This window comes from Lissotriton helveticus, chromosome 4_1 (genome assembly GCF_964261635.1).
Source record: "Lissotriton helveticus chromosome 4_1, aLisHel1.1, whole genome shotgun sequence".
Lineage (NCBI taxonomy): Eukaryota > Metazoa > Chordata > Amphibia > Caudata > Salamandridae > Lissotriton > Lissotriton helveticus.
Window position 1 is genome coordinate 704,912,281 of NC_136063.1, and position 19,517 is coordinate 704,931,797.

Here is a 19,517-nt window from a genome sequence, read left to right on the forward strand (position 1 = left end):
GGATGCGTGTCTCTGCAGCCACGTGGACCAGGAGGTGTCTTCGATGACCAGGATGGAGGCACGAGCTGTCCCACGCAGGCTCTCGCTGTCGGCGGAGTCGGACCCGGATTTGGAGTCAACAGGCCTTGGCAAAGGCAACCCAGGCGGTGAGTGGAAACGGCGTCTGGAGTGGACCAGGAGGGTCCGGGGTGCTTCTCTTTTGGAAGGGAGCAAGGGCCAGTCTGGAGCAACCAGACCAGCAGTGTAGATTTCTTGGATCGTCGTCTAGGAGGTCACTAGCCAGCCGGCAAGTGACCAGACAACGCGTCGAGCAGCAACCAAGCAAAAGGGTCCCACGCAGATCTCGTGGATGCTGGAGGGCTGGTCTTCGGTGCAGGAGCTGCTCGGAGCTGGGGCTTCTCAATCCCCAAAGCACTTTGTCGAGGATGCCTCTGAAGTCGTGCTGGAAGCGAAATGCAGTTTCTTCAAGATGGCCGGTCCCACGTGTCTCGTCGCACCCACGGATCTCAGCTGTGCTGCAGATGTAGGTTGAGGTCGGAGAGGTTTGGAAGTCCGGATCTCGTCGGGCGCTGATGTCTGGTTCCGGCAGGAAGGACGACAAAGTGAACCGCTAGGACGCTTGATGGTGCCTGCAGTTGCAGGGTGGACACTCCTTGCCCACAAGGGAGATTCTTCAGTCTTCTGTGGAGCAGAACGTCGAAGTCCAGAGTTTCTTCTTTGTAGAGTTGTTCAGGATAATCTAATTTGGAATGGGACCAGCTCCTACCTTTATTCTCCTAAAGGGGGCTGCACTAGTGACTATGTCCCTACCATGGGTGGGACCAGGAAGGGGGGTGGTTACACCCCCTATCCTTTGTCCGGTTTCGCACCAGAGCTGGGGCTAGAGTGCCCCAGCAACTGGTTTGAACCGGTGTATGCACAGGGCACCTTGTGTGCCCTAGGCATGTCTCATTCCTTTCAGGCCTGTCCTACCTAATAAACAAAATCCTGTCTGGGGTGGTGCTAGCACCTCCCAAGGCAGGAAACCCTTTGTCCAGGCCTCCCTCGCTGGAAGGACTCCTAGCAGCAGGAGGTCAGACTTGTGTCTGTGGTGGCAGCATCCATTTTGTGATGCTAAGGCTCAAGTTAACTTTAACCGGGGTTCACAGTTACATACATGTCGTGTCCCTCTAAAAGGGTGGAATGCTACCCCCTTCGCCAGAATTGGCGAGGGGGTAGTATTCCAATTCGTATGACACCTTACTCGACATGTTTTGATAATGCTATGCCAAAGATAGCATTCAACCGCGAGGATTATAATGCACTTAAGAGTATATGGTATAGCGTTATCATGGAACAGCTATCTGAAAGAGACACGTTAGTATTAGATTCCTTACCTTAGAATATCCCCAGGCGTCAGACTGGATCCGGAAATTTTTGCGTAGCAGTACCCTTGCGCGTCGGTAGGCGTCGTCTGCGGCTCCGCGTCTGTCGTCGGCGTCTTGGGCGCCGTGATGACGTCGTCGGAGTACTTAGACGCCGCCTCCGCGTGCTGACGTCAGTTCTTCTTTTTTCCGCGCCAGCAAGCGCAGATCTGGAAAAAGCAGTAACCCTAGTCATTTTTTTACTAACTTTTTGAACGCTTTTGATCGATTCTCGAAGTCTTTCGACTCTGAACGGTGCCGTAGGGATGCCCGGCTTTAAGCACTGCGATGATTGCGACCGCCTGATGTCGGTCACGGATCCTCACCACGTGTGTTTATCTTGTCTAGGCGTCGACCACGACGACAAGGCCTGCTCCGACTGCCGGGCCCTCTCTTCGAAAGCCAGGCGGGAGCGGTCCCGCAGGCGACTCGAACTCCGGCAGTCGGTCCCGCGCCGCGAGAGGTCCCGATCCCATGGGAGGTCGAGGGACAGGTCGCGGGCTCGGAGCCACCACAGTTCCGAGAGTAGGCCGCACTCCTCCGGGTCGAAGTCGTCGTCAGGTAAGAGGCACAAGAAGTCCAAGCGGCGTCATCGCTCTTCGGACTCCCCCCGATGCTCGCGCGATGCGGCCGGGGGTTCGGGTGACACCACCCACGCGGCTCCGTCGGAGTCGCGGGCACCGCGTCCAGCCCCATACCCTACGGTCCCTGGGCTTAACGCGACGCCAGAGGAGATCCAGCGCTTCCTCATGGCCATGAGGAACCTCTCTCCTCCGACGGGCTCCGCGGCGCCTTCGGGCCCAGCGGACCCGTCTGGGGCCTCTAGCGGGTCGGGGGCTTCGGCCCCCACGCCGTCGGGTGCTTCGGCTCCGACGCCGCCGACGCCTTCGGGCCCGGAGCCGCTAGGCCCCACTCTCCCGACGCCGCCGGCGCCTTTGGGCCCGGCGCCGCAGGGTTCGGCGGCCCCGGCGCCATCGGCGCCTTCGGGCCCGGCGTCGCGGGACGCCGCTGGCCCTCCTTCGGGATCTGGTTCATCGCCGGTGGTCCTTACGACCTCCCCGGCGTCGGACCCTCAGGTGTCGCCTCCGGGGCCGTCCTCGGGCGGCGCCGTCCCCGGTTCCACCTTCGTTCCTGTTCAGACGTCGGGACGGCCCTGATAGGCGCCGCTCCAGACGTCGTTTGGTGAGTTTCACTTTTATGAACAGGCCCCATTAGTTGAGAACCCTGAGTTTCAGGAGATGGGTGATGAAGAGGACTGGGAGGGGTCTGAGGACCCTCTGACCAGAGAGTGTCAGTCTCATGAGGACTGGGCAGGAGACCTTGGGGAGGCCAGTGGCCTGGACACCTCTCCAGACACTGATTTTGTCTCCCCTCCTACCGTGGCTTTGGAGGAGGGGGCAACATATAGTGTGGTGTTGATGAGGGCTGCCAAGGCCTTGGGCCTTGAGCTCCCCGTCGCGGCCGTGAGGACTAACCTCCTCACTGAGGTCCTTAAACCGCAGTCAAGCTCGGCCGAGCCTCTGCTGCCTTTTAATGAGGCCTTGACCGACGTTCTTCTGGGCACTTGGTCCAAGCCCGCTACGGGTTCGCCCGTAGATAGGAACGTGGCCAGACGCCACCGCCCAGCCCCGGGTGACCCATGTTTTCTGTCCACCCACCCTACCCCCGAGAGCCTGGTTATCCAGGCCTCTAATTCCCAGACCGCGTTCCCGTCAGCTCCGCCGGACAGGGAATCCAAGAGGTATGAGCAGTATGGTAAAAAGATCTTCTCATCCCTTAGTCTGGGCCTGCGGTCTTCTAACACCGCGTGCCTCTTGGGCCGTTACACCCACTCTCTATGGGATACGGTCGCGGAAGTGCTGCCAGAGTGTCCGTTGGAGGTACGGGCCAAACTCGGCCAAGCCCTTGTGGAGGGCCGGGATGCAGCCAAGTATTCCATCCGGTGTGGGCTGGATACCACCGACTCGCTAGGTAGAGCGATGGCAACGACGGTGGCGGTCAGACGCCACGCCTGGCTGAGGTCCGCCAACTTTTCGGCAGATGTCCAGAACACACTCATGGACATGCCGTTCGATGGCCGTCGCCTCTTTGGCGACAAAGCAGACCATGCGCTCGAGCGCTTTAAGGACTCCAGGGCTACGGCCAAGTCCTTGGGCCTCTCGGCCCCGCGCCAGCCATCGGCTGCTTTTCACTCCTTTCGTGGCCACGGAAGGGGTGCACCCACACGTGCCGCTAGCCACGCTCCGCAGGGCAATACCCATCGCGATGGCGGCCGTGGGAACCGCCGTCTGGGCGGTAGGGGTCAACGGCGAGGTCAGTCCACACCTTCCCCCGCAGCATCCGCCTCAAAACCCTCCTAGTCCGTGCTTTCAGGCCCATGTGACGCCAGTAGGGGGCAGGGTTCGCCATCACCACCTCCACTGGCGCACTGTCACTTCGGACAGGTGGGTTCTGTTGATCGTCCGAAGGGGCTACTCCCTCCCCTTCGAGGCGACTCCTCCAGCCATGCCACCGCAGAACCACCGTGTATCGGGGGATCACTTGCGACTTCTGCAGGAGGAAGTTACGGCCCTCTTGGCCAAGGGGGCCATCAAGCGCGTTCCTGGGCCAGAAGTAGGGTGTGGTTGCTACTCCCACTACTTTCTGGTACCCAAGAAGGGCAAGGGGGGCCTCTGCCCTATCTTGGATCTACGGAACGTCAACGGCTTCCTCCGAAAGGAGAAGTTCAAGATGCTGACACTGGCTCAGGTCTTAGCTGCCCTGGACCCAGGAGACTGGATGGTAGCGTTGGACTTGCAGGACGCTTATTTCCACATCCCCGTCCTGGCGGCCCACCGGCGCTACCTGCGGTTCACGGTTGGCCACGAGCACTTTCAGTTTACCGTGCTCCCCTTCGGCCTTACCAGTGCCCCACGGGTGTTCACAAAGGTGATGGCGGTGGTCGCAGCTCATCTGCGCAGGTTAGGGGTTTCAGTCTTCCCCTACCTCGACGACTGGTTGTTGAAGGCAGGCTCGCCCCAGACAGTCGTCAGCCACCTTCAGACTACGGCAGATCTCCTGCACCAGCTGGGGTTCTCTATCAATGTGCCAAAGTCAAACCTGTGCCCCTCTCAGAAGCTCTTCTTCATCGGAGCGGTTCTGGACTCGGCGCAGTTTCGGGTTTATCCACCCGAACAGCGGGTCCGGGATATTCAGGCTCTGATTCCCATCTTTCAGCCGTTATCCCGGGTCTCGGTCAGGTTGATGCTGCGGCTTCTGGGGCTGATGGCCTCCTGCATCCTTCTGGTGCATCACACCCGATGGCGGATGCGGGCTCTGCAGTGGGACCTGAAGTTTCAGTGGGCCCAGCATCAGGGCAACCTGTCCGACCACGTCCTGATCTCGGAGGGCACTGCGAGACAGCTGCAGTGGTGGCTCACGGACCGCGATTGGGTCAGCGGCAGATCCCTCTCCCTTCCCCAACCAGAGCACGTAGTTGTGACGGACGCGTCCCTCCAGGGCTGGGGAGGCCACATGGGAGAGGCGGAGATCAGAGGCCTCTGGTCTCCGGCGGAGGCCCAGCTCCACATCAACCTGTTGGAGCTGTGGGCGATTCGTCTAGCACTGAAGGCATTCCTCCCCTCTTTATGGGGGAGTGTAGTGCAGGTGTTCACGGACAACACCATCGCCATGTGGTACTGAAACAAACAGGGCGGGGTGGGGTCGTGGACCCTTTGCCAGGAGGCTCTGCGCCTTTGGCAATGGCTGGAACGCCAGGGCGTGACCCTGGTGGCTCAACACCTGGCAGGTTCTCTGAACGCCAGGGCGGACGAGCTCAGCCGTCGAATGGCGTCTGAACTCGGACGTGGCGCAAGGCCTCTTTCAGCAATGGGGAGAGCCTTGGTTAGATCTATTCGCCACCGAAGAGAACGCGCAATGTCATCTGTTCTGCGCGTTGGAATTTCCAAGGCGGCACTCGCTCGGAGACGCTTTTCGTCGCGAGTGGAGTTGCGGTCTGTTGTACGCCTTTCCGCCTATACCACTTCTGCCCAGAGTGCTGAAGAAGATCAAGCGCGACCGGGCCCAAGTCATCCTTGTGGCTCCTGACTGGGTGAGAAGGTACTGGTATCCAGAGCTACTCAGTATGTCAGTCGATCCCCCGGTTTGTCTGCCTCTTCAGGAGGACCTTCTGTCGCAGCAGCAGGGGACGGTCCTCCACCCGAACCTGTCCAGTCTCCACCTCCATGCTTGGAGATTGAGCGGCGACAGTCGAGGCCATTTGACTTGCCTCCTGAAGTCTGTAACGTCATTCTGGCAGCCAGGCGTCCCTCCACAAAGTCGGTATACGCCTGCAGGTGGAACAGATTTGTGGCATGGTGCACAGCAAAGGCTGTGGATCCTCTTGCTGCCCCTCTTTCTGAGGTTCTTCTCTTCCTTCTTTCTCTTGCCCAGCAGGGCTCTGCTCTGGGCACTATCAATGGCTACCTTTCTGCCCTTTCAGCCTTTCTCTGGCTGCCTGATCAACCTTCTTCGTTCAAGTCCCCTATTGTGAATAGATTTCTTAAGGGCATCACACACACGTTTCCTCCTGTGCGCTCCCTTGGAGCTACTTCACAACTGTCCTCTTCGCCTTCTGACTTTGAAGACTGCTTTCCTGGTTGCCATCACCTCTGCCAGGAGAGTGAGTGAGCTCCAGGCCCTTTCCTGTACTCCACCTTTCCTTTCTGTCCATCCGGACAAAGTGGTGCTGCGTACCAAACCTTCTTTCCTGCCCAAGGTTGTCACGGCCTTCCACATCGGGCAGTCTATCACCTTGCCTACCTTCTTTCCGCCACTGCATCCCTCTAAAGAGGAAGAGCGGCTCCACCGTCTGGACCCAAAACGTGCGCTCTCGTTTTACTTGGACCGCACACGCCAGTTCCGGGTGGATGACCAACTCTTTGTTGGTTACGTGGGCGCTAAGAGGGGGAAAGCGGTGCACAAGAGGACCATTTCCCGGTGGATCATCTTGTTTATCCAGGCATGCTACTCCTTGGCTAGAAAGGAGCCCCCTGCTGGATTGCGGGCTCATTCTACCCGAGCCACGGCGACTACTACTGCCCTGGGCAGGGGAGTGCCCTTACAAGACATCTGTCAGGCAGCTACGTGGGCATCGCTGCACACGTTTGCAAGACACTACTGCCTGGAGAGCCAAGTCCGGAGGGATGGCTTCTTTGGCCGTTCCGTCCTCCAGGACTTTCTGGTGTGATTATTGGTTCGCAGACCCACCACCGGGGTTGGTATTGCTGGGGTATCTATTCTAAGGTAAGGAATCTAATACTAACGTGTCTCTTTCAGATGCACAAGTTACTACTTGTGTAACGATATATCTGTAAGAGACATTAATTAGTATTAGATTCCTTACCGACCCACCCATCCTCCCCGTTCTGCGAACCAATATCTAGAGTTAGGGTTATCCCCTTTCAGGGCCCTAGTTTCAATGGCACCAGTGTTGGTTTTTGACATGGCTCTGCGTTTCTGGCGCGGAAAAGCTGTGTCTAAGAACTGACGTCAGCACGCGGAGGCGGCGTCTAAGTACTCCGACAACGTCATCACGGCGCCCACGACGCCGACGACGGACGCGGAGCCGCAGACGACGCCTACCGACGCGCAAGGGCACTGCTACGCAAAAATTTCCGGATCCAGTCTGACGCCTGGGGATATTCTAAGGTAAGGAATCTAATACTAACTAATGTCTCTTACAGATATATCGTTACACAAGTAGTAACTTGTGCATTAGGACTTGGTTCCGCAAGCTGCAGACAGGCTCAGCTCATGCTAGAGCACCATCTCACATAATTCCAAGCACTCTGCCTTCAGGATTGATAAGGCCTGCCATAGGAGTGACTGATAGGAATATATGTGTCCATTTTAGGGTTAGATATAGGTATACTATATCTATAGCAAAGGGTGATTACACCACCTTGCCCCAGCTGTCTTACCAGCCAGTTGTGTCTGTTTAGATGGCCAGCCAGGGGTGGCATAATACATGCTTCAGCCCCTGGTAGGCCCTGGGTACACCTATGCCCTGGGTACCTAAGGTACACTGTACAGGAACTGATAAGGTGGCCCAGTACCAATTGGTAAATGCACCTAAAGTACATGGATGTCAATTTAGAGAGAGAACAGCAAGGCTGTGGGTCTGATTAGCAGGCCCACAGCCAGGGAAAGTCGTAAACCAGTGAAGCAAAAAGCAAAAATCTGGGGTGACCATAGGATTGCAGACCCTACTCTCCTACAGGTATGGATTTGACTTGTCTTCTAGGCTGGTCTTTAAAGTCATAAAGAAAACATTCTTGCTCCGTTTGCTCCATATCAATATGGAAACGTTTAGTAGCCCGTTCCATCAAGAGGTGAAAACCACCCACATCTACTGGTGGTGAGTCCGAGGTAGCCTGAGGTGATGGAGAGGGAGTTTGCACCTAATATTCATCCCACTCCGACATATCATCCACTTCGCCTTCCTCTCTCTGGTCTTCTTCATCTGAAAGCTGTTGATCCTCAGGCTGAGTGGACGGCCGAGGTGGAGGAGACTTTATTGGTTGAAAGTCTGGTATAGGTGCTTCCGTAGCAGGTGTAGGAGGCACCGAGCCTGTAGATTTTGACGGTGGGAACCTCTTGTAGTAGTCATCCAACATGTATTGGAGGTTGGTGAGCAATGCGATCGGCACCTGCGCAGCAGGGACATCAGTTACAGGGGACAGCATATGTTCAGGTGACTGCTGATCATCCTGTTCGTCCTCTTGATACTTGATATTTAACTCGGACGGACTAGTAGATGTGCCAGAGGTTTCCCCTATGTCTGAGTCTTCTTCACTGTGTTCAGAATCCAAACATTTTTCAGGCACCTGTAGGGGTATCCTTTGTGGAGAAATATGCAGGGGTGAGAGCTCCACGGTCGACCCACGTCTCTGAAGCAAAGATTGTTTGGGCGTTAGGAAAACCGTAGAAGGTGACCAGACCTGTAAGGCGGTACAAGCGGATAGTTGCGGCGTCGACGTTGGTTCCACTGAAGGATTCGTTGCAGTGGATTTAGCTTTAGACGAGGTCGTCGTCGACGTGGACAATGAAGGATCCGTCGACGGTGTTGGTGTCGTCGGCGACATAGACCTCGTCGACGGAACAGACGTCGTCGACGAGACAGACTTCGTCGACGGGACAGACTTCGTCGATGGGACAGACTTCGTCGACGGAACAGACTTCGTCGACGGGACGGTCTTCGTCGACGGGACGGTCTTTGTCGACGGGATGGACTTCGTCGATGGAATCATCTTCGTCGACGATGGAATCTTCGTCGACGGAGTGGAACTCGTCGACGAGCCCGCCGACGGTAGCTTCTTCGTCGACGGAAGAGAAGGCGCCGACGAAGATGTCGTCGAGTTTTTCTTCAGAGGAGTCGACGACGATTCGCTGACGACGGCGGATGAAAGGTGCGCCGTCGACGAGAGAGGTCTGACAGAAACATAGACCATAGTAGGCGAAGAAGCCGCCGTCGACATGATCATATGAGGCTTAGGAGATGAAAATGTTACCGTCGACGTAGATGTAGCGTCGATGGAGATCCTCGTCGACGAAGGAGTTGTAGATGGCGCCGTTGACGACAGAAGTGGATTCTGAGGCACCCAGATTTGCCCCCCCAAATCCTCTTGACACCGGTGTAGAGGTCAGGGCTACCATCCCGAGCAGCACCTCTTCACCCAGACACACCAGGGCAGGTAAACAGAAACTGCTGCTGGTACTTTGGACCTTGGCCTCCTCCCACCTTCTGTCCCAAAGGGCATCTCCGAATTTCGCTCACAAGAACCTGTTTGCTATATGTGCTTTTCCTCCCATAGGATAACATTGCAGCATTCAAGGCTCATGCCTCAAAACCATTATTTGAGTACTTTTCTGTTTTCTTCTAAATTCAATACCTCCACTTGTACTCAAGTTATTCTAAAGTTATTGGTGTCTAAATTCTTATAAACATACGAGTTACTTCCCTTCGGTAATGATGTATCTGGTAGAGCCGTTGTCTAGGCGCAGCTGTGGCAGAACTGCCCGACAGCAACCCCAGCAGCTCGAAGAGCAGAAGTCACACAATAGAAGATAACCAAAAAACATGCCAGAATGTCGTCACACCATACCCGTATAAAAAAAGACAGGTAGAACTGCATGAGCCCTATACCAGAGCAAGGAAAGAGAGAGAGGAAGAGGAAGAAGGATCACTCTCTGCTAAATGGCGCACGATGAGTGCATTGACCCAAGCTTGAAATGAAATTGATGCGATGCAACCAGCGCCTAACAGACTAGCCTAAAGAAGGAAGCCGAAGGAGTCGGTGGCAAGAGTCAGATCCTGAGCAATGCGTTGGGAATAGCCAGCAGGACAAGAAGCACGCCAAGCGCACACCCAACCCAAAAGGGTAATGAGGGGCAATAGCAGATATGCCTCTGTGATGCCAATCCCCAACCCGCTGAAGCAAGTAGAATATTCTGCCGGCAAACAGCCATAGAGAGCTTAAAGTGGCTTACACAGGAACAGAAGAGTGCCTGACCGGGCAGCATGAGGCCAAAGTGAGAAACAACCCACAATGTAGACTTGTAGACAGTAACCAATGACCACTGCCATCAAAGAACTGTCCCACAGGCGTAGCTTTAACAAGAGTAGGCAAATCCGAAGGAAGAGGCCAAAAACACCAAGTTAATGAATGGTGGGAAGAGTCTCAGAGTCCAAGACCAAAACTCCAGAAAGACACGTACAGCGTTGAACACCAAAAAGGGAGCATATGTCAATTTGGGAAATCACTCCAGTAAGCGGAAGCAAGGAGGAACCTAAGGGCAACTTGCAACAACTCAAAAAACTCCCCCACACATGGAGATATTGGTCCAGACCTCGCAGCCTCGACAAGAGGTGGCGACGTAGGAAGAGGATACCATGACAACAGGCATGTAGACAGAAATGTATAACATACAATTATGTATAGACAGAACGAGCCAGGAGCATGAACATGTATATACCGGACCATACGTAGAACAGTAAGGGCAGGTAGGAACCATTTGTGAAGAAAGGAGGTGGATGACCATGGCGAAAGCAGATGGAAACAGGGAAAAACATAGAATACCGTACAACGAACCACCGAGAGACGCATGGAGCCCACATGATCTCCAGGCCCAGGAGAGATAAGCAAGGCCATATAATAGCGTACAAGTACCCCACATGGAGTATGCATACCCCAAACAAGGGGGACACCTCTTCGGGCAATAAGCCAGGTCAAAAGAACGCAGTAACGAACCGAACCTGTGAACTGAGTTCCGAGCCGTAATTACATTACTGAGCTGAGCCATCAGTTGAAAACCAAAGTCAGAGGACACAGCAACCCGTGGAACACGGCCACAGAAGGCCAACAGGCAGCTGAAAGCAAAACGCATCCAAGGGATGCCAATAAAAGGGTAAGCACCCTTGACCACAGAAAAAAGAAGCCGTAACGCTCACTGCCCATGTTGAACACAGAGCACATCTAAAGGTTGCGAAATGAAAAAGTACCACAGAAGACAGGCCGAAAAGGACTTAAGTGGGAGGACGAAAGCCCGCCAGGAGCCGGTGGACCGCCAACTCGGCGTGAGCATCAAAGAGCAAAACTCCATCAAAGGATAAGTCAACCAGTCGCTCCCGGATATTTTAAGGGAAGATGCTATCTCACAATCAAGTGTGACGTCTTAAGGCAACAGAACTCGCCATGGCTCGGCCCAAAGAATCCCCAGTATCTAAGGCTGAACGGATTGTGAATTCAACAAGGTCGCGGCCATCCCGGATGAGGTGAAGGAGATCAACGTGAGCACCTTCAGAGGTAGCAGTACACAAAGACTGTGTAGAGTCCCACAGGGCAGAGGTAGCCCGAGCCAAAACACACACTGTATTTAAGGACTGTAGGGCAGCACTAGTGGATGCACAGACGTCCTACCCCATGACTCAAGCCACCTGGACGCCCTAGAGCAGAGGTCTTCAATCTGTGGGGCGCGACCCCAGGGGGGTCGTGGAGTCCTGGTAAGGGGGTCGCAGATTCTGCAGAGTGCAGTTCCTGGCATTGGGCTGATCGAGGGTGCTCACGGCGGAGGCCTAATTCACACCGAGGTGTGAAAAACATCAACACCTCATTAACAAGTAAAAGGTCTTTGAAAGACCTGTCAAGTACTTGGTGTGTGTCCCTGAAGCTGTTTCAGCCGGGCTCACATACACGAGCTGGGGGGAGGGAGTGGGCGGGCTGGGGGGGAGCAGGCTGTAGTGTAGCCCTTTAAGTTCAATGGATGTTGCGCGCCTGGAGCTGTGGGTCCCGTGACACGACCCCCGCCCCCAGCAGGGAGGCACAGAGATGGAAAGAAGAAGGAAGAAGACGCAGAGAGATACTGATTCCCCCCCCCCCCATGAGAGAGGCACAGAAAAGGTGGGTGGATGAATGATGGGTGGATGGATGGATGTAAGGCTGAAGTGGATGTGTGAAAAGGTGGGTGGATGAATGATGGGTGGATGGATGTAAGGCTGAAGTGGATGTGTGAAAAGGTGGGTGGATGAATGATGGGTGGATGGATGAAAGGGTTGGTGGATGGATGAAAGGGTGGATGGATGGATGGATGAAAGGGTGGATGGATGAAAGGGTGGATGGATGAAAGGGTGGATGGATGGATGAAAGGGTGGATGTATGGATGAAAGGGTAGATGGATGAAGGATGTATGATGGATGAAAGGTTGCATGGATGAATGATGGATGGATGGATGGATGTGTAAAAAGATGGGTGGATGGATGAATGATGGGTGAATGGATGGATGAAAGGGTGGATGGATGAATGATGGATGTATGGATGGAAGGATGAAAGGGTGGATGGATGAAGGATAGATTGGTGAAGGATAGATGTATGGATGGATGGATGAAAGGGTGGATGGATGTATGAATGGATAAAAGGTTGCATGGATGAATGATGCATGGATGGATGTGTGAAAAGGGGGTGGGAGGGGATGAATGATGGATGGATAGATGGATGAAAGGGTGGGTGGATGTATGGATGAAAGGGTCGATGGATGAAGGATGGATGTATGGATGGGAGGGAGGGTGAAAGGGTGGATGGATGTGTGGATGGGAGGATGAAAGGGTGGATGGATGAAGGATGGATGTATGGATGGGAGGATGAAAGGATGGATGTATGAATGGATAAAAGGTTGCATGGATGAATGATGGATGGATGTGTGAAAAGGTGGATGGATGAAAGATGGGTGGATGGATGGGAGGGTGGATGGGTAAAGGATGGATGTATGGATGGAAGGATGAAAGGGTGGATGGATGAAGGATGGATGGATGGAAGGATGAAAGGGTGGATGGATGGATGTGTGAAAGTGTGGATGGATGAATGATGGATGGATGTGATGAGGTCTAACAGGCGCATTTATGGTTGTCAAAAGTTGATGATGAGAAGTACCAGTTTCTAGAAACTTTTGTCGGAAGGGGGTCCTTACGCCTAAAAAGGTTTTACAAGGTGTTCTCGGCATCAAAAAGTTTGAAGACCTCTGCCCTAGAGGGAGGAAGCGTTACAGGGAGCGAAAGAGGAAAGGCAGTCTGCAACACAAACCCCTGCGCATCAGGGTGCACAAAAAGACAGACCGGATCATGTGGAGCTGGACAGTGGCGGTGCAAAACTGAACAAGCCACGGGTTGCCTAAAGCAGGTTGGACACAGGTACGCAAGAGGGCATCATAAAGGGAAGCCTCAAAAGGCAAAAGTGGCTACACATTTCCGGACCCACCATGGAGGACCTCAAACAAGGGGTTCACAGACAAAGGGGTAGAAGGGGGTTGCATATTTAAAATGCGGGTGGCCGAAGAGAGCACTCTCAAAAAATGTGCACCAGCCTCGGTAGCCCATCGCGGAGGGGAAAACAGCTCATCAGTGGGGGAGGGTTGTAAGCTGACCCTCCCAAGACACTGAAGGTGTGCCCAATGCCCCACGGAAGGAAGCCCCATGGAAGAATGAGGATCCTGACAGGGCTCCTGGGGAGGCGAACAGCCTGCTGGATGTGGTAGCTCCTGAGGAGGCTCCACAAATTCCAAGGGGGGCACTAGTAACTTTAGCTCAGGTGACGCCGGGCAGGAGGGCGGCCCCGAACTCTCTCCAGAGGCCCCTATAGAAGAGTCCACAACTCTGCGTCGACACAGCGCCAAAACGGCGCGTGTCAGCGCCGATTGTGCCTCATCAGCTGCCGACTCTGCAGCATCCAGAGTCGAGTCGGCGCCGTCCGGCGTCAAAACTATGACAAGCTCCCCCTCTGAAGAAGGAGAGGGCACCGGAGTCGGCAAGACAATCTTCTGGCGCCGGCTCCACCTCATCCAGAACAGGCTCCGATTCCAGAGAAAGGAGCGGAGGCGGAGCTGAGCCGCCGGGGCGGCGCCGACCCCGGCTCCGGACAGGCAGCCGCCTGCCCAGAAGGCTGCGGTGGGCTCAAGTCAGGGCTATGAGCACCGGCAACCACCTGAGGTGCCACAGGGAGCCCCGCAGGGCTATGCGGCGTGGCAGAGGCACCGTGGGTCATAGAGGGGGACCCAGCAGGCCATGTCCTAACGACTCCATGTGGAGCGTAGAGGGGGACCCAACCGGGCCGCACCCTAACGACACCACATCTCCGATGTTCCTGGGAGGCAAAGGCTCAATTAGCGCCGGGGGCGAACCCCCCGGCGAGTCCGTAGGAGACCCCACAAGAAGCGGAGGCCCCGAGGACGCCCCAGGAATGGGAGAGGACCCAAGGCAGGCCTGCAAAGCCATAGCATAGGCCTCCATTTGGGCCCGAGTCGCCCCCACACCCGGAAAGGGCGGATAAAGGGGGGCCGTCAGGGGCGCACATCCGGAAAGTTCCGGGAACCAGTGCCCCTGACAACAGAAGAAGGTGAGGTCAAAGACCTAGGCGACAAGCGCCTTGACTTACCAAGTAGAGAACGACGGCCCCGGACCCCAGAGGGCGATCGACGGCGGAGCCAAACAGTAGAGGGACCTGCAGTCAACGAAGAGGCAGGGGGCGAGACGACTCCGAACGGGACAGGCATGCCGAGAGAAGCTTCATACGGCACTCCTGCTGAGACTTCGGTTTCAGAAGTTGGCAGCTTCAGAGCCCGTGGAGTCATGGTGCTTACCCAGACACCACAAATAAGATGCGGGTCCGTCGCGGACATTTGCCGCGAACAGGAATTACAAGACTTGATGATCGAAGGCATGGCACACTGTTCCCGACGTGAAGCGTCGAAAATGAGGCCTGAAAACAGGCCAGAGGAGCTCACTCCGAATCTGCGTTGCACGCGGAAAAGAAGGAAACTGACGTCAGTGTGCTGGGAGGGACTTATATTACCTCGCTGAAGTCACGTACATGGATGACGTCAGGGCGGGGTCATGTGGCGCCATCCCCTGGCGCGCAGATGTGCTGCGGCAAAAAATGTCCAGATCCAGTCTCACGGCCTGGGGATATTCTAAGTTAAGGAATCTGCAGCTAGATGTCTCTATCAGATATGTACTTTCTTTTTATAAATTGGTCTCAGATTTCTTATTGAGTGTGTGAACCATTTATTGACTATGTATGTACAACAAATGCTTAACACTCCCCTCTGATAAGCCAAAGCTGCTCGGCCACACTACCACAAATAGAGCACTTGGGATTATTAATCATAACCACTAATAATATCATCTCTTCCAACCAGCAGTGTGAAGCTCTAGCCCAGTATTTCATCAATAAAATTGATCACATCTATACTACACTTGATGTGCGTAGGGCGACACCGGATTCTCTGCCTCCTATTATTACCACAGACCCCTCTCCCCATCTCCAAGCCCTTCCCCCCCTGTCCTGTAAAGACATGGACATCAGCTCTAACAAAGTGAAATCTGGCTCTCCTGCCGACCCGATCAAACCTGACATTTTCAGGAAGTTCAAAGACTGGCTCCTGACTGAGGGGAGGGTACTGATTAATAGATCACTCCAGTCAGCGGTACTCCCCAAATCATGGAAGCACGCTAAGGTCGTTTCAATCCTAAACAAACCCACATTGGATGCTTCTGCTTGTGAGAACTTCTGGCCCATCTCATTGCTTCCTTACCTGGCAAAGGTCATGGAATCCCATGTTAACACCACCCTTACCAAGTATTTAGAGGAGAATGAGATTCTGGATATATCACAAAACGGGTTCCGGTCTAATCATAACACGGAATCCGCATTGCTGGCAGTCACAGAGCAGCTGAGGACGGTACTGGATGAGGTCGGCACCACTGCTCTGGCGCTGCTTGATCTGAGTGCGGCCTTTGACATGGTCTCCCATGGGATCCTACTCTATCGACTCAGGAAGATCGGGGTCTGTGGAACCGCCTGGGCCTGGTTTGCATCTTTTTTATCTGAACGTTCCTTCCAGATTCATGACCTCCTCTCATCAGTCCAATATCCATCCTCTCAACCGCGGAGTTCCACAGGGCTCTGCGTTGAGCCCTACACTCTTTAACGTATACATTCGCCCTCTGGCCCTTCTGGCCAAGGCCCGTGGGATTAAGATGCTATCTTATGCTGACGACACGCAGCTGTTGTTTACCTTCACCAAATACCCCGGCCTAGATAAACTTAGGTTCCAGGAAGACATCCTGGCAATCTCAGACTGGCTAGCAGACAACTACCTCCAACTGAACCCCTCTAAAACGGAGGTGCTCCTGTTTGGGAGAGACTCGCATAACTGGGACCACCAATGGTGGCCCGATGAGTTGGGTCCTCCCCCCCTACAAAAGAACGCAGTAAAAAATGTAGGGGTCCTAATGGACAATTCCCTGTCCTTTGAACTGCATGCAAAAAAAGTGGCAGGCACCTGCTTTGGCCTCTTACGCGGGCTGAAACCCATCCTAGGATTCTTTACTGCCCCCATCCGTCAGATGATCATTCAAGCAGTTGTCTTGTCTCGTCTGGACTACTGTAACGGACTTCTACTGGGCCCCACCAAAATGGTCACGAAGAGACTACAACGAGCCCAAAACTCTGCTGCCCGGACTCTGTTTGCCCTCCCTAAATACTGTCACACCTCCCATCTTTTGCGACGCTTACACTGGCTCCTGATCAAACAGAGAATCCCCTTTAAAACTCTCTGCATCCTTCACAAGATCTTGTTTAGCCAGGGCACCCAAATTCTACAGGGCCTTTGCTCACTGTATGTACCCACACAGGCTTTGCGCTCCGCTGATCTGCACCTGGCCTGCACTCCTAGGGTGCGCAGGTGCAGAGCGGGAGGGCGCTCTTTCAGGTCTCTAGCCCCTCTCCTGTGGAACTGTATCCCGATCGCGGCCCGTTGCACCCAAGACCACCTGGCCTTCAGAAAACAGATTAAAACCTGGCTGTTCGCCTCCATCTAACTGGGTTGTTCTCTAGCCATGCTATGCCTGTCCTGGTCTGCGGGCTCGCCGTCTTCCTAGCTCCCTCTCTACTTCTGCCACGCGATCTGCTAGCGCTGGGACGCCCCGGTGCTGGGGTAGCCATGCGCTTTATAAATTTTGCTAACATAACATAAAGTAAGCCCTGTAAACAACATGAGGGTCATCTGGACTTTTTGCATGGTGAGCCCTTACATTGGCATCACTACTTGAAAAGTGAACTTCCCACACTATGCTAAGCACTTTATTACTGTCTATAACTAACAATAACATTATGTGTGTAATTATCATTTTCTACCTGTTTTAACTTTGAACAAAAATCTTTTGTCTAGCATGTTATTGAGGGGTTTATGATTTTACTCATACAGCCATATGGTGTTTTTTATGTATGTCACCTTCCTGAACCTAAGTAGCAAACTTTTTTTAAATCGGTTCTGTTATGAAGGACTGCTTCTTAATTGGAAAATGTTTGTAAGTCTTTTTATGCTGATACAATAAATCAGACTGAACTGAATGGAGCTGAGGCCTCCGTCCTTTTTGGGCACCAGAAAATACCAGGATTAGCAACCATGACCTCTTTCCCGATGGCTCTTTTGGCCAAAAGAGACTGACTTCCTGACGAAGTAGGGAAACGTAGTCCTCCGTCAGCCAGTCGGAACATGGTGGCATGGTCTCCAGAAAGAGGATGGATTCACCCCACTGACTGATATGTACTATTCACTTGTCTGATGTTACGGACTGCCAGTGGGGCAGGTGATGGTGGATCCTGCCGCCTACTGAGTGCCGGTGATGGTACAAATGCAAACTAAAGTGGCAGGAGGGGTGGTGGACTGGTTCGACCTCTAGCTGGTGTCCCACTGGGTTTGTGGGTGCCACTGCCACAAAATGACTGACATCAGAGTGACTCCTGGTTCAAGCACCTCTGTCAAAATATTTGTTTTAACTGCCACTGAGGGCAGCAGAAATTCCAGGACCACAGCTGCTCTATGCTCCACCATAGTGAAGGAGGGCCCTTCCTCCGTAGCCAGACTAGGAAGAAAGGCTAGGCCAGTGTCTGCAGAGGTGTCCAGAACATTGGCATTCACCAGTTCCTCATGGGAGTTGTCATCGGCCTCAAGGCGGTTGTATCCATAGGGATTCTTAAATCCCTACATCCCCAATGATATTCCTCAAAAGGCCTATCAAAGAAAGGAGACATTGGTTCTGGTTTGGAAGGTTTAGTTCCGGCCAGTGACAAAACCGGTGTTGGACGATGCCTGTCAGGCTCCATATTGGAGTCGGGTATGAATATGGGATCAGTGCTGCCGTATCGCGTCAGTGGCGCTGAGAACGACTTCGCTGGAACGGGCTCCTGGGAAGGTTACGGTCTCTCGACTAGAGCTGTACTGAACCCATGGGGCCCAACTGGTGCCGAGGGTGGCCCTGCCAGTGGAAATTTAGTAGGGGCACCTGCCGAACCAGTGGGCCCAAAGGCACTACAGAGAGGTAGGCCTGTACAAAAATGAGGTGCATGGCCTCATAAAATTCACAGAGTTGAGTGGGGTCGCTCAGGCTCCAGGAAACTCAGGAGTGAACCCAGAAACAGGCTCGCGTTGAAACAGCTTCTACAGTGGCGTTATTCACGCACCTCATCTGGTGACTTGGACCAGCTTTATGAGGTCGAAGAACGCTTTGACTCCTTAGCTTTTTTGTGGGACTTACCAGACAACGAGAACTTTCAGCATGAAGACGAGTGCCTGGACCAACTCTGCAAATGGGCTCAGGACCTTCTGCCCGAGGGGGACCTGGGGAATTGGGGAGGCGATCAGCATCAGGCAACGAGAACCTTCAGGGAGAGCTCCCTTATAATCTTCATATGCATGATGTGACACTCCTCCCAGTTTTGGAGCCATGGTCCTCTCCAGGCACCAAAGATGCCCCAGATGGAGGGGGTCCTGTTACAGACATCTGTCTGTGACAGGAGCCATGACAAGAGCCACAGGGCTTAATACCTGCTGGATTCTTGGCTTCCCTAATACACTGACAGACAAGGACGCGAAAATAGCTTAGACTAAGTGTCAAAAAAAAGGTAAGTCAGAAATGACTGAAGGTAGCTCTCTCTGGATTTGCACTTACAGCGCAGAAATAAAATAACTGATGTCAGGGTGCTGGGTTGGCATCTATATAGCCACCACCCACGTCACTTCCGGCCCAGACAACACCGACACAGAGCTGAATGATGCCACATCCCAGCGTGCAGAGGCACTGATCGAAAACATTCTGGATCCAGTCTGAAGCCTGGGGAATATTCTAAGGAAAGGAATCTGCGGCTAGTAGTCACTATCAGATTGAGTTCATATGGCTGGGAGCAAAGCAGGGCAAAGGGTTACAAGTGACAGAAGACCTCTGCAGCTTCTTATGTACGCGCGCCCCTATGGCCCGTTCTTTTAATGGACTCTGTCAATAGCTGAAAAGGGGCACCTATTGTGTGGCTGCACTGGGTAACGCAGCTGTTGATAATCCCTCCACTCCTACCCTGGACGTGGACCTCTTCTGGGTTTAAAGTGTGATTATACTGCTAGGGAAAACTTCCACTATGTAAGTGGTTGGATTATGCACACTATGGGCATGTGCAAATCAATAGATTGAAACTGTCTGAGCACGCGCTATTATTGATACAAGTGCAAGCAAGCACCATCACCCCCTTC